This window comes from Peromyscus leucopus, chromosome 5, assembly GCF_004664715.2.
Source record: "Peromyscus leucopus breed LL Stock chromosome 5, UCI_PerLeu_2.1, whole genome shotgun sequence".
Classification (NCBI taxonomy): domain Eukaryota; kingdom Metazoa; phylum Chordata; class Mammalia; order Rodentia; family Cricetidae; genus Peromyscus; species Peromyscus leucopus.
In genome coordinates, this window is record NC_051067.1 from 145,354,447 (window position 1) to 145,368,184 (window position 13,738).

At 42.6% G+C, this 13,738-nt stretch overlaps 1 pseudogene; it reads left to right on the top strand.

Annotated features, from left to right (window-relative positions):
- The first annotated feature begins 7,222 nt into the window (after window positions 1-7,222).
- LOC114690141 lies at window positions 7,223-7,786 on the top strand (annotated as a pseudogene).
- The last annotated feature ends 5,952 nt before the right edge of the window (window positions 7,787-13,738 follow it).

Here is a 13,738-nt window from a genome sequence, read left to right on the forward strand (position 1 = left end):
AAACATTTTTAGCCTTATTGTGTATTTGGGCCCAGTTCAGACAGATATTCCATGTCTGCACCACTATTGGTAAAGGAAATAAATTAGAATCAGGACTGTGTGGCGAATGCCAAGTCAGAGGTGGAACACCTGGGAGGTAGACTGTAAGAAGATCAAAAGTTCAAGATCATCCTTGGCTACAGAGTGACTTCAGGGTTTGCCTGGAATATGTGAGACACTGTCTCAAAAACAACAACAGAATAAAGAAAGTCAGACCAATCAAGAATGGAATCTGAAGCTGGGCGGTGGTGTCGCACATCTTTAATCCCAGTACTGGGGATGCAGAGCCAGGCAGATCTCCCTGAGTTTGAGGCCAGCCTGGTCTACAGATTGAGATCCAGGACAGGACCAAAACTACACAGAGAAACCTATCTCGAACCCCCCCCACACACACACAAAAGGAAGACTTGGGATTTAGTTGAGTCATACATAACTTGCCCAAAATGTGTCAAACCTTCAATCTGATCCCCAGAATGCATAAATAAATGAATGAATATGAATAAACAGCATGAAATCAGGAATGGAAGAAGCTGTAATTTTATATATATATATATATCCTAGACCCTCAGGTTGAGAGTAACATTCAACAGATAATAATGGGTCTGAGGCCAGGCGGTGGTGGCGCACTCCTTTAATCCCAGCACTCGGGAGGCAGAGGCAGTCGGATCTCTGTGAGTTCGAGGCCAGCCTGGGCTACCAAGTGAGTTCCAGGAAAGGTGCAAAGCTACACAAGAGAAACCCTGTCTTGGAAAACCCCCACCCCCCCAAAAAAAATAATGGGTCTGAGATTCCTAAAATTCATGATTCAACTAGACCTGGACCAGGACTGAACTTAGGGGCTAGAGTATGCTGCCACAGCTGCACTGCAGAATTAGAGATAGTGGGTGTGACCTGGAGACTCAGTGGGAGCGCACTCACACAGACGAACAGAGCCCTAGAATCCATGGTTCTAAAAGAAGTGGACTGAGGAGGTACTCCACCAAACAAGAACTCTACATGTACTACACGCATACACGCATGCACGCACGCACGCACGCACGCACAAAACTTGCCAACACATGTTTGATTTTATCAGTACCCCATGCTGTTGCTTAGAAATTATCTGAGGGTCAGCCAAGGTCCACCAGAATAGGAGACGTGTTCTATAGTATGGTTTTGTTAGGAAGTGATCAAATCTTTGAGAGGTAGGGCCTTGGGGAAGGTCTTTTGGTCACCAGGAGCATGTCCTCCAAGGGTACTACTGTGTGACTACAGTCTTCTCCATTCAGTTTATCTGCTCTGGCTCACATGACTGTTTAAACTTTTATTTTTAAATTTTATTTAATGTTTTTTTCTCCCCCAACTGAGTCTCAATTATGTAGTTCATCGGTCCTGGCACCTGCTGTACAATTCAGTGTAGGGTAAAGGGGCCAGCCAAAGAAACCCACCCTGGCTCTGAAACCAGAGCCAGTGAAAGAAACCCAACCTGGCCCTGAAACCAGAGCCAAAGAAATACACGCTGACCCTGAAACCAGTGCCAAAGAAACACACTTTGGCCCTAGAATCAGAGCCAGCGGTAGAAATATGCCCTGGCCCATGATATTAGAGTCAAAAGACTAAAAGGGCCAGTGAAAGAAACACACTTTGGCCCTGAAACCAGAACCAAATCTGCCCTTGACCAACTAAGCAGAAAACCAACCAATCCCTGAGCAGAAAACCAACTACCTGCACGAGATCTAGCCAATCTGAGCTCAAGGCCTGAAATCTGACCAATTCCCACCCTGAAAATCTTCTCCCTGGAAAAAAAACTCCACCCTTAAGAAGCCCTGTATAAACCCTGCGCTGCTGTCCTTTTTCCACCATGGCAGAGGCAGCTAGCCTCCTGGACTCTTCCTTCCCAATACATTCCTTGAATAAGGTTTAGATGAGACCTGCTTTTGCCTTGCAGGAGCAGAGACGGAGGCTGGGCGGAGCTGAGGAGAGCGGAACTGTAACACTTTCAGAGAGGAGTTGTTACACTGGGAGAGACCTGAGCAGAGCTGTAACTACTTCGCTGGGGAAACCCTCCCCTGCCAGAGCGAAGCTGTTACATTGGGGAAACCTTTCCGTGGAGGTCTGGAAGCTGCTGCGCTTGCTGTGACCTATGGTATTCCTTGCCTCCCAATTTCCAGAATCCCTTTCCATCCAAGCCATTGTGCTTACACTCAGGATACCTCAAAACTTCTCGAAATCCTCCTCTCCTAGCCTCCCAAATACTGAGATTGCAAATGTGTGCAACTATTCCCAGTTTAAAAAGTGACTATTTGAATAGCAAGTTCCAGGCTATCCTGGACTCTATCTCAAAAACAAACAAAAACAGTAGGTCGTTCACCATGAAAATTCCCAAATAAAATTTGGAGACACAAACCAAAGGATGTGCAAATCACAACCCAGAAACACAAAAGGGCCAGGGAAATGGTTCGGAGGGTAAAGGCTGAATGAAGGACTCTAGGAGATATGAGCATGGAAAACACGGCGCGGTCAGGCCCTTCTGTCAGTTCCTTTAGGATTCAGCTTTGCAACCACCCTCCCCATGAATCCAAAGACCTTGTTTCCACGGAAGCCGCCTGGTGGGTCATGGGAATAACACAGCCTCATTGCTAGTCCTTATTGTTTATGGTAGGAGCTGATCGTCTTCGAACTTGTGAACACAGGACACACCAAGATGTAGTTTGCAGTACAAAGGGGATTTATTTGCCCCAGAAGCAGAGACAGGATGGTGATGGGGTGGGGGGGGGAGAAAGAGGGGGAAGGCATATTTATCCCAGAGGGACAAAGGACTGCCTCTGGATAGAGAGGAGACAGAATTGGCCCTTAGGCAAGTGGCAGTTTATAAAGGAAAAAAAAGAAAAGCTGGTGTTAGGATGAGTCGGTTTGTTTTGACTAGTTACAGGATAGCCAAAAGGGGGCTTTTGAAATCTGGACTTCAGTATTTTGATAGCTGGACCTTGGTAGTCAGCCTTAGGAGGAGGAAGTGGCCAAATAAGGGAATGGACCTTGGTGGCTAGTTTTAGGGATGTAATCCATGGTTAAGCAAGGCAGAGGGGAAGGGCAAGGTGTGCCGGTGACTTTCAAAGGCACTAGCCTCCCAAGCCTGATAAGAGCCCTGAAGAAGGAGACTGGAAAGACACTTCAGTTGTCAAAAGCAGAGGATCTGGCTTCGATTCCCAACGCCTACATGGAAGCTCACAAGATCTCAATCTCCTGCTCTAGGGGAATCTGATGCCCTCTGCTGGCTTTTGTGAGCAGTGCAGACACACAGTGAACAGACACTCATGCAGGCAAGACACTGGTTCACATCAAATACAAATAAATAAGTTTTTTAAAAGCCCCAAAGAACTCAGACTAGGAGGAACATATCTCAACATAAGAAAAGCTATATAGGTTTGGAGAGATGGCTCAGCGGTTGAGAGCACTGTCTGCTCTTCCAAAGGTACTGGGTTCAAATCCTAGCAACCACATGTCAGCTCACAACTGTATATAACGCCAATATCTGACACCCTCATACAGATATACATGCAGGCAAAATACCAATGCAAATAAAATAAAAATGAATCATTTTTAAAAGTAAATGTTCGAAATAAAGAAAGAAAGGAAGGGAGAAAGAAAGAAAGAAAAAAGAAAGGAAGGGAGAAAGAAAGGCTACATATGGGCTGTGGTGCACACCTTTAATCCAAGTACTCAGGAGGCAGAGGCAGGAAGATTTCTGTGAGTTCAAGGCCAGCCTGGTCCACAAAGTGAGTTCCAGGGCAGCCAAGACAACATAGGAAGACCTTGTCTCAAACAAAACAAAACAAAAACAAAAGAAAGAATAAATAAATAAACAGAAGAGGAAGAAAGACTATATACAACAAATGAATAGCCATCATTATATTAAATAAGGAAAAACTCAAAATTAGAAATAGACACAACTGTCCACTTTTCCCATTCTCATCCAGTACAGTACTAGAAGTCTTAGCTAGAGCAATGGACAAGAGAAGCAAATAAAATGGATACAAGTGGTAAAGGAAGAAGCTAAAGGATTGTATGTAGATGGTATGAGTCTATACGTAAGAGATTCTAAATATGCACCAGAAGACTCTCGGAACTGACAACCACGTCCAGCACAGCGGCAGTTAATTGCAGCAAACTCATCACACAAAATCATATATAGTCTTCCCATATCCGAATGACAAACAGGGAAAGAATTCAGGGAAACAATCTCAGTCACAGAAGCCTCAAGAACAAACAATAAACTTTGGACTACTCCTAAAAAGGATGCAAAAAGTCTCTAGAAGGAAAAGTTTAAGACGCAAAAGAAATTAAGACAGACCTCCTATGGTCATGCATTAGAAAAATAAATATTGCAAGATGACTGTCTTACTGAAAGCAATCTACAATTCAGTGCAATTCAAAATAAAAATTCTAGTGATGTTCTTCACAAAAACCAGGAAAAAAAATTAATTCATATTGAAGCATAACCCCAGATGACCAAAGCAATTCTGAGCAAAAAGACTGGAGAATCACCGTACTGGATTGAAAGTTATTCTGCAGATGTTACTCTGTAATAAAAACAGCACAGCGCTGGCACAAAACACACACAGATAAATGGAATAGAAAAGAGGACCCATGCTGGGCGGTGGTGGCACACGCCTTTAATCCCAGTACTCGGGAGGCAGAAGCAGGCAGATAGCTGTGAGGTCGAGGCCAGCCTGGTCTACAGAGTGAGTTCCAGGACAGCTAAAAAATACACATCAAAGAAAAGACATCTTCAACAAATGGTGCTGGTAAGCCTGGCTACCTGTATGAGGAAGAACAAAACAAAATCCGAATCTCTCACCCTGCACGAACATCAGTTTGAACAGTTCCTAAGACACACACACACACACACACACACACACACACACACACACACACACACACACTGCAGCTCATGGCCATCTAGAACTTTGGTTCCAGGGGACCCAGCACTTTCTTCTGTTGCCAGAGGGCAGCATGCATGCCTGTGGTGCACAAACATATATGCAGGCGAAACTCAGACACATAAAACCAAATAAATCTAATTTTAAAGAATGGACCACGGACCTATCCAGAGAGCTCTCAAGAAAACACAAATGACAAATAAGTATTGTAAAGGTACTCAATAGGCTAAGCCTTCAGGGAAGTACAAAGTCAAACTGCTTTGAGATTCCATTCCACCCGTCAGAAGAGCTATCATCAAGTGAATACATGACAGTGCATGCTGGGGAGGGTGTGTGGGGATGGGGAAGCTTAGCCAAGGTTGGCGGGGGTGTAGATTGGTGCAGTCACTATGGAAATCAGTGTGGAGAGTCTTCAAACACTAAAAATAGATCTACCATATGATCCAGCTATACCACTCCTGGGCATATGCCCAAAGGACGCTATATACACCTACAGAGACACTTGCTCATCCATGGTCATTGCTGCTTTAATCATGAGAGCTGGGAAACAGGATCAGCCTAATGTCTACCAACTGATAACTGTATAAGGAAAATGTGATACACACACACACACACACACACACAAAATGGGATTGTTTTCCAGCAGTAAAGAAAAAGAAAACGATTTGCAGGAAAATAGATGAAAATGGAAAATACTAAGTGAGACAACTTGGGCCCAGCAAGACTAAGTCTCATGTTCTCACCCATATGCAGATCCTAACTTGGAATCTTACAGTTTGTATGTTTAATCTGGAGTGTCTACAGAGGTCAGGAAGCTACAAAGAGGTCATGTGAGGGGGAGGAGATGAGGCATTACTGGGGTGAGGAGGGATTAGAACATACAATATGAAAGCAGATGGGGAAGAGACTAAGAATCAAAGCTTTAAATGGATAAAGAGATGAAGTTGGGACGGAATAGAGGAGGTGGACTGGGCTAGCCAAAATCAAGGATGTAAGAAAAACCCTTCTGGAAAGTCACCCATTTGTAAACTAATTTAAAACTATAATTTTTTTTTTAAAGGAGTTTGAACACAGGTATTCAGCATGGATGGACACTATTTCCCATAGAAAGCACGGATTACTAAGTGCAAATCTCAGTGCCGTGCTTAGGTCAAGGAGGCCCCAAAGGCTGCCAAACAATACTGGCACTGTATGTTTATCGTCATAACCAGATGGTAAAACTATTGCTGAAGACAACACATTTTGGTTATGAAACATAGAGAAATCAAGTTAGAACTGACCTGAAAACTTCCTCCCGGGTGGCTGGCTTTCGTGGTGCTTGGCTGGAGGAGATGGCTCAGTAGTTACCAGTGGGTAACACTCTTGCCAAGGATGTTGGTCCAGGTTCCAGCACCCACTTCCTGCAGCTCACAAACACCTGTAACTCTGGTTCCAAGGATTCTGACTGACATCTTCATCTGGCCTCTGGAGGCCCCTGAATTTATATGCACATACTCTCTCTTCAAATATACTTTAAAAACTAAACACAGGCCAGGTGGGATGGTGCATGCCTTTTAATCTCAGCACTCAGGGGGGCAGAGGCAGGAGGATCTCTGTGAGTTTGAGGCCGGCCTGGTAAACAGAGCTAGCTCAGAACAATCAGGGCTACACAAAGAAACCCTGTCTTGCCGGGCGTTGGTGGCGCACGCCTTTAATCCCAGCACTCGGGAGGCAGAGCCAGGCGGATCTCTGTGAGTTCGAGGCCAGCCTGGGCTACCAAGTGAGCTCCAGGAAAGGCACAAAGCTACACAGAGAAACCCTGTATCGAAAAACCAAAAAAAAAAAAAAAAAAAAAAAAACCCCTGTCTCAAACAACAGCAAAAACAACAACCAACCAACCTTAAAACAAATTAAAAAGAGGAAGAGCTCACTGTAGCCCAGGCTGGCCTGGAACTCTCTGTAGCCCCAGTTGGCCTGGAATGCAAGGCCACTCTCCTCCCTTAGCCCCAAAATGTTGGGATTATAGGCATTAGCTACCACACCAGCCACCAACAATTTTAAAGATTTCAGTTTTTACCTATCCTGAACATGATTAACATCGTTAGCCCAGTAGCTATAAAGTGGAAACTCTTTGTATTTTTTATTAGCATTTCCATATGACTAATGACATGAGCATGGTTTCACGTATCATTGGAGTAATTTGTGTATCTTCTTTGAAGAAATGTCTACTAAATTGTGGTGGAGTAACATCAAGAATCTAGATGGGGCCCAGCTGGGCCCGGCGCGCCAGCCTCAGCCGCCATGTCTTCCGGGGCCAGCGTGAACACCATGCAGCGCCTGGTGGAGCAGCTCAAGCTGGAGGCCGGTGTGGAGAGGATCAAGGTCTCTCAGAGCTTCAGCAGTACTGCATGCAGAATGTCTGCAAGGATGCCCTGCTGCTTGGTGTCCCAGCTGGAAGCAACCCCTTCCGGGAGCCCCGATCCTGAGCTTTACTGTGAAGACTGGGCAGAAGGTCGCTGGGAAAGCACATGGTGATGGATGACTGTGGCCGTGGCCCAAGAAAACAGTTTCAACAGCCAAATCACCTTCTCTGTTGCCTGCTCCTAGAGCCAAATTCTACAGAAGTCAGTTTTTTTTAACTTCACCACCAAATTTACTAAGATGCTCCTCTTCCCACATAGAACCTGTGTTGCCCTGCCTGAGATATAGGATGTTTTACTTACTGGCTGTTTGCCTTTTAGGAGGGAAACGTTTTATTTTCAAAAACAGTATTTGTAATTTTCCTAACATTTTTATACTCTAATAAAATTTGTTTGTAAGAAAAAAAAAAAGAATCTAAGATGGGTAGCCAACAATCTAGAACATTGCTTTCATTCCCTCCAGTATTTTCTGCTGGAAAGTGGGGGAGAGGGGGCAGGGCTAGTCGATGTACAGACAACCCCAGTGAGACCAAGAGATACATATTTACAGAGGGTGGATACTTAAATGCATCAAAATCAAGGAAAAATAAACAAGGCCTAAAATAACAACAACAACAAAAAAACCAAAACAAAACAAAAGCACACAACAAAAAAACCCTCAAGGACCCATTAGATGATAATTAAGATACTGCCTTTGCACATCAATAAATTCAATTCAGTGAACACATTGAATGCTTACTACTATGCTAAATACTAGGGAAGAAGAAATAAATACTACCTCAAAAACCAAACATACCTATTTCCAATTCTTTTTTTTTTTTAAAAAAAAAAAAAGATTTATTTATTATTTATTATGTATACAGCAGTATGTATGACTGCAGGCCAGAAGAGGGCATCAGATCTCATTACAGATGGTTGTGAGCCACCATGTGGTTGCTGGGAATTGAACTCAGGACCTCTGGAAGAACAGTCAGTGCTCTTAACCTCTGAGCCATCTCTCCAGCCCGTATTTCCAATTCTTAAGATATACATAGGACCAAAATCACCATTTTGATAACTGTGCTCAAAAACAAAAACTTGAATTGTAGTGTTTCATTAGTTTTAAGCCTTTTGACTCTAGTACAGCCATTCCTTAAGCATGTAACTAAACAAGTTTAGAAATGGATCCTCATGGGGGTGTCTTAACTGTTAAAAACAGTAATTTTATGCTCAGAATAGGAAGTCTTTTGATGTGATATTAAAAACAAGCAAACAGTTCAATATACTTTAAGCACAGAATTTAATTAAACTCTATCATACTGTGGGCAAAATAACAGAACTTAAATTCTGCATTGTAAGGCAAGTTTCAAAAGCATTTGAGCTGGGTGTTGTGGCTTACACCTGTAATCCCTTTACTAGGGAGGCCATAAAACAAGATGATCAAACCACATTCAAAGTCAGTCTGGGATGCAGAATGAGCCCCTGTATTCCCTTCTTCCGAAGGCAAACAATTTAAGGCCCACCAGTCAATGTTTTCACAAAACCAGACAGGTATATTGAAGTCATATTAAATCTGATTATTTTTATTTCCAAGGTTGGGCCTGCAATTCTGAATTTGGTTCTGTGTTAGATGTTCTTGCACTAGGTTTGTGGCTACATTAATGTTATGTAGAAATATCTACTGAGATGAAAACCATCCATTTTGGAAGGATGCTCACAGGTTTTCTATAGGAAGATGAAACAAGGTATCCTTTTTTGTTTTTATTTGTTTGTTTTTAAAAGCAGTGTTTCTTTGTGAAACAGTCCTGGTTGTCCAGAACTTACTGAAACAAGGTAATTCTAAGATGGGGTAAAACATTCTTCTATAGGAAGCTTCAAAAGTAAACAACTCAAAAGCATCAGGAAGTCCCTAAAACAGACCAGATTCACCAGTGCCTTCCATTCCCAAGCACAAGGGGTAAGGACTGCTGAGACATGCTGGGCAAGCCTCTTAGATGCAGCTGAAATCAGCTGAGCTAAACTGTGCACAACACTTAACAGCCTGTTGAGCTTCCTGTAGGTTGTGCAGTGTGCTCAGTATTTCCAGCTTTCATCAACTGTCACTCATGCTGGACAGGCTTCTGGTGATGGAGGCATCTTTGAGTCATTTCTGCTCCTGTAACCCCTCACTCATGTTCCTATAATGTCAGTAAAACTCAGTAGTTCACCATATTGGATACTGGTGGTACTGCACCCTGTCATTGCTTCCTTATCTGGGATGAGTAGATGTTTGCTCACATCGCCCCAGAAATGTCACAACTAGAAAGCTATGTCAACTCCACTAGCTCCACACTGTACTGATGCAGGTCACCTTTATTTGCTAAGTTTGGACAAAAAACATTTTACTACCGCAAAATTTAAGGAAAGGCACTTAGCACCACTTCAGCTATTTAAAAAAAAATACATTAATGGGAGTTGGAGAGATGGCTTATCAGGCGTGCTTACTGCTCTTCCAGATGACTATCCAAGTTCGCTTCCCAGTACCCACATGGGCAGTTTACAACCTCCTGTAGTTCCAGCCCCAGGGAATCTGACATCCCCCTTTGTTCTTTGATGGCACTGTACATACATGGCACACATATACACACAAGTAAGAAAATAAGTCTAGCTGGGTGGTGGTGCATGCCTTTAATCCCAGAACTCGGGAGGCAGAGCCAGGCGGATCGTTGTGAGTTTGAGGCCAGCCTGGTCTACAGAGCGAGATCCAGGACAGGCACCAAAACTACACAGAGAAACCCTGTCTCAAAAAAAAACAACAAAATAAAACATAACAATACAACAACAACAACAACAAAATAAGTCTAAAATGAAACAAAACACATAAAAAAAGAAAAACTTTGGCAATCAATAAGATGGCTCAACAAATAAAGGCATTTGCCCTGCAAGCCTTCCATAACCCGTGAAATGAAGAGAGAACCAACTCTACAATGCTGTCCTCTAGCCTCCATACACTTTTTTGTTTTTCGAGACAAGGTTCTCTGTGAAACAGTCCTGGCTATTCTAGAACTGACTCTGCAGACCAGGCTGGCCTTAAACTCACAGAGATCCGCCTGCCTCTGCCTCCCGAGTGCTAGGATTAAAGGCATGCGCCGCCACCACCCAGCCTCTATACATTCTTACACACCATAACAATATACTACTTGAAAGCATTGGGGGTGCAACACAGTGGTAGAGTACTTGCCTATGAAGCACAAAGCACTGGGCATGGTCCAAGCATCACAGGAGGAGGTACAGGAAGGAACTCAAAGCAGAGAATGCAAACAAAGTAAACTGACATTGTCACAGGGCATTTAAAGTTGGGTCAGGGTTCATAAAGGCTATATATATATATATAGCATGGAGGTCCCTAGGACGACTGTGGCATATAATAAATTTCAGTTTTACTCAATTATTGAAAAAAAAATAGCCAAATGAATGGAAACACATGAACTATGAACCAAAGGCTGAGGGGCTCCCAGCTGGATCAGACCCTCTGAATAGGTGAGACAGTTGATTGGCTTGATCAGTCTGGGAGGCATCTAGGCAGTGGGACCAAGTCCTGTGCTCATTGCATGAGTTGGCTGTTTGAAACCTGGGACTCATGCAGGGACGCATGGCTTAGTCTGGGAGGAAGGGACTGGACCTCCCTGGACTGAGTCTACCCAGTTGATCACAGTCCTCGGGGGGAGGACTTGTCCTGGAGGAGGTGGGAATGGAGGGTGGGCTGGGGGTATGGGGAGGGCATGGGAGGGGGGAGAATAGGGGAACCCATGGCTGATATGTAGAACTGAATGGTATTGTAAAATAAAAAATATATATCACACAAAAAAAAAAACAAAAACAAAAACAAAAACAAAAAAAAAAAAAAAAAAAAAAAAGTTGGGTCAGGGTTTCAACTCCCAGCACTCACATGGTAGCCCACAATTGTCTGTAACTCTAGCTCCAGGGGATAGGACACTATCTTCTGGCCACTTTTGGACTCTGAGTTTACCTGTGAGCATTCACAGACACATACACACATAAACCTCTATTAAAAATTGTGTCTTCAAATACCATAGAATTCTATTACATGAAATATATAGAATATACAAATTCATAGAGACAGAAGGATTAGACGTTATCTCAAGATGGAGAAGAAAGGAATATAGAGCAATGGCTCCCTAAGTACAGAATTTGTTTTGTGTGATGGAAAAGCCCAACAAATGGACAGTAACAGGATATAACATGAATATAATAAATCAATACAATTAATGTAATCACTGAATTTAGTTATTGAATGAATACTGTGAATGTAATCAATGAATACAAATGTCATTAATATTATGAGTGTAAATAATGAATGAGTGTAATTAATAGCTTGAATGCAATTCATGCCACTAAACTGTGAACTTAAAAATGGTTACAATTGCAAACATTACGTTCATTTAAAAAAATAAGATGGAAAGTAATCACCATACATTTTGTGTGTGTGTGTGTGTATGTGTGAGAAATTGAGGACAGCGATGTTCTAAAATAAAAAATAAAACTGGCTGTGTGCATGTGTGTGTGGGGGTTGTATCTTTTAGGGACAAGGAATGTAGCTGGGGCATAAACTGCTTGCTAGAATGTGTGAAGCCCTGAGCTTAATTCCCAGCATCTTGGAGGGGAAAAAAACCAAAAACTTGGCTAGACATACATGAAGAAGTCATATATGTTAACTCAGAAAAATTAGTACATGTATTAAAAATAAATTCCAGATTGACCTCATTTTAAACATACTGGTATAAAACCACAACATAAATTTCCTTTTGCATTAACAGTTATTGAGAACCAGAGCTAGAACTGGACAATCTCTGTAGCAGGCGATAAAAAAGCTACCACAAAGACCTTGCTCTAAGTCCTGAGTTCAATCTCCACCACTACAAAACAAAAAACTACAGCACTATACAGTATCAATATGTAACATTTAATACCTAACTAAGGGAAAGTAACAACAGAAGTCCCACCAATATCAACAGTAATATTCCCTGTCTAGTTCACAATTCTTGTTACCTATTATGTTATAACCTTGGGGTACTAACTGTACAGTCTCCCTCACTAGAGACAAGGTTGCAGGGCCCGGCACAGTGCTGTCCACCTACAGTCTCAGCTACTTAGAAGGCTTGAGGCAGAGCTAATGACTTAGTGTCAAGATAGCCTGGAGAACCTAGAGCCTGTTTCCTGTAAGAAAAAAACGAGGCTGGTGGTATAGATATCTTAGTCATACAACGCACATTTGGGCTGGAAAGACAGCTCAGTGATAAGGAGCATGGGATGCTCCTGAAGAAGATCCCACTTCCATTCCCAGCACCCACACTGTGGTTCCAACTTCAGTTCCAGGGGCTCTGACATCCTCTTCAGAACTTAGGCGCCAGGCACACACATAGTGCACATACATACAAGCAAGCAGCACACTCATGCACATAAAATTAATATATTCTAAAAGGAACACACACTGGGCTGGAGAGATGGCTCAGAGGTTAAAAGCACTGGTTGCTCCTCCCCAAGTCCTAAGTCCAATTCCCAGCAACCACATGATGACCCACAACCATCTAAAATTAGACCTTGTACCCTTTTCTGGCATGCAGATGTACATGCAGGCAGAACACTGTATACATCATTTAAAAAAAAAAAAAAGCACACACACACATACTCAAGCCTGTGTTTGACATGCCCCTCCAACACCCCCCCAACAAAGGTGTAAAATAATAGTGGAAAACCATGGATTTGCCCAAGGTTGCATGCATCAACACAAGATAGACTTCTAAACTCTCAGGTAGGTGCTATATCAAAATAGTTTTAGACTAATAGGAAGACACAATTTTAACACAAATATGATCAAATAAAACCAACAGGACAACTTCAATGTTTTTTGCGTGCCTCCTTGTACCACGTGTGTGCAGGTGACGTGACACAGAGGACAGCTGAGGATGTTGGAATCCTGATGCTGCAGGCAGTTGTGACCTGCATGGTGTATGTATGAGCCCTCTCCAGCCCCGTAATGTTCACGTTAGCACTGCTAAATGCGGATGTATTCAAACCTTGTTCATCTATGTGAAACTTACTGAGCTGAATGCATATTAATCTCATATAATGTCAATAAGAACCTATAAAGTAAATTGATAACTACAAAAAAATAGAACTTAAAAACCATAACCCAACTGATGCAAAAAAAAATTTTCAGTGCTGGGGACAAATTGAGGGGCCTTGATTGTCAGGCAAGTGTTGGCTCACTAACCTACACCTCCAAGCTCCAGGATAAATAAATCAAAATATAACTTTACAGTATTATTTTCTACACAGAAAAAATATGGGAAAGTTTACATCTTGATGCTATATAAAACTACCTTAAATTGAACCAAACAA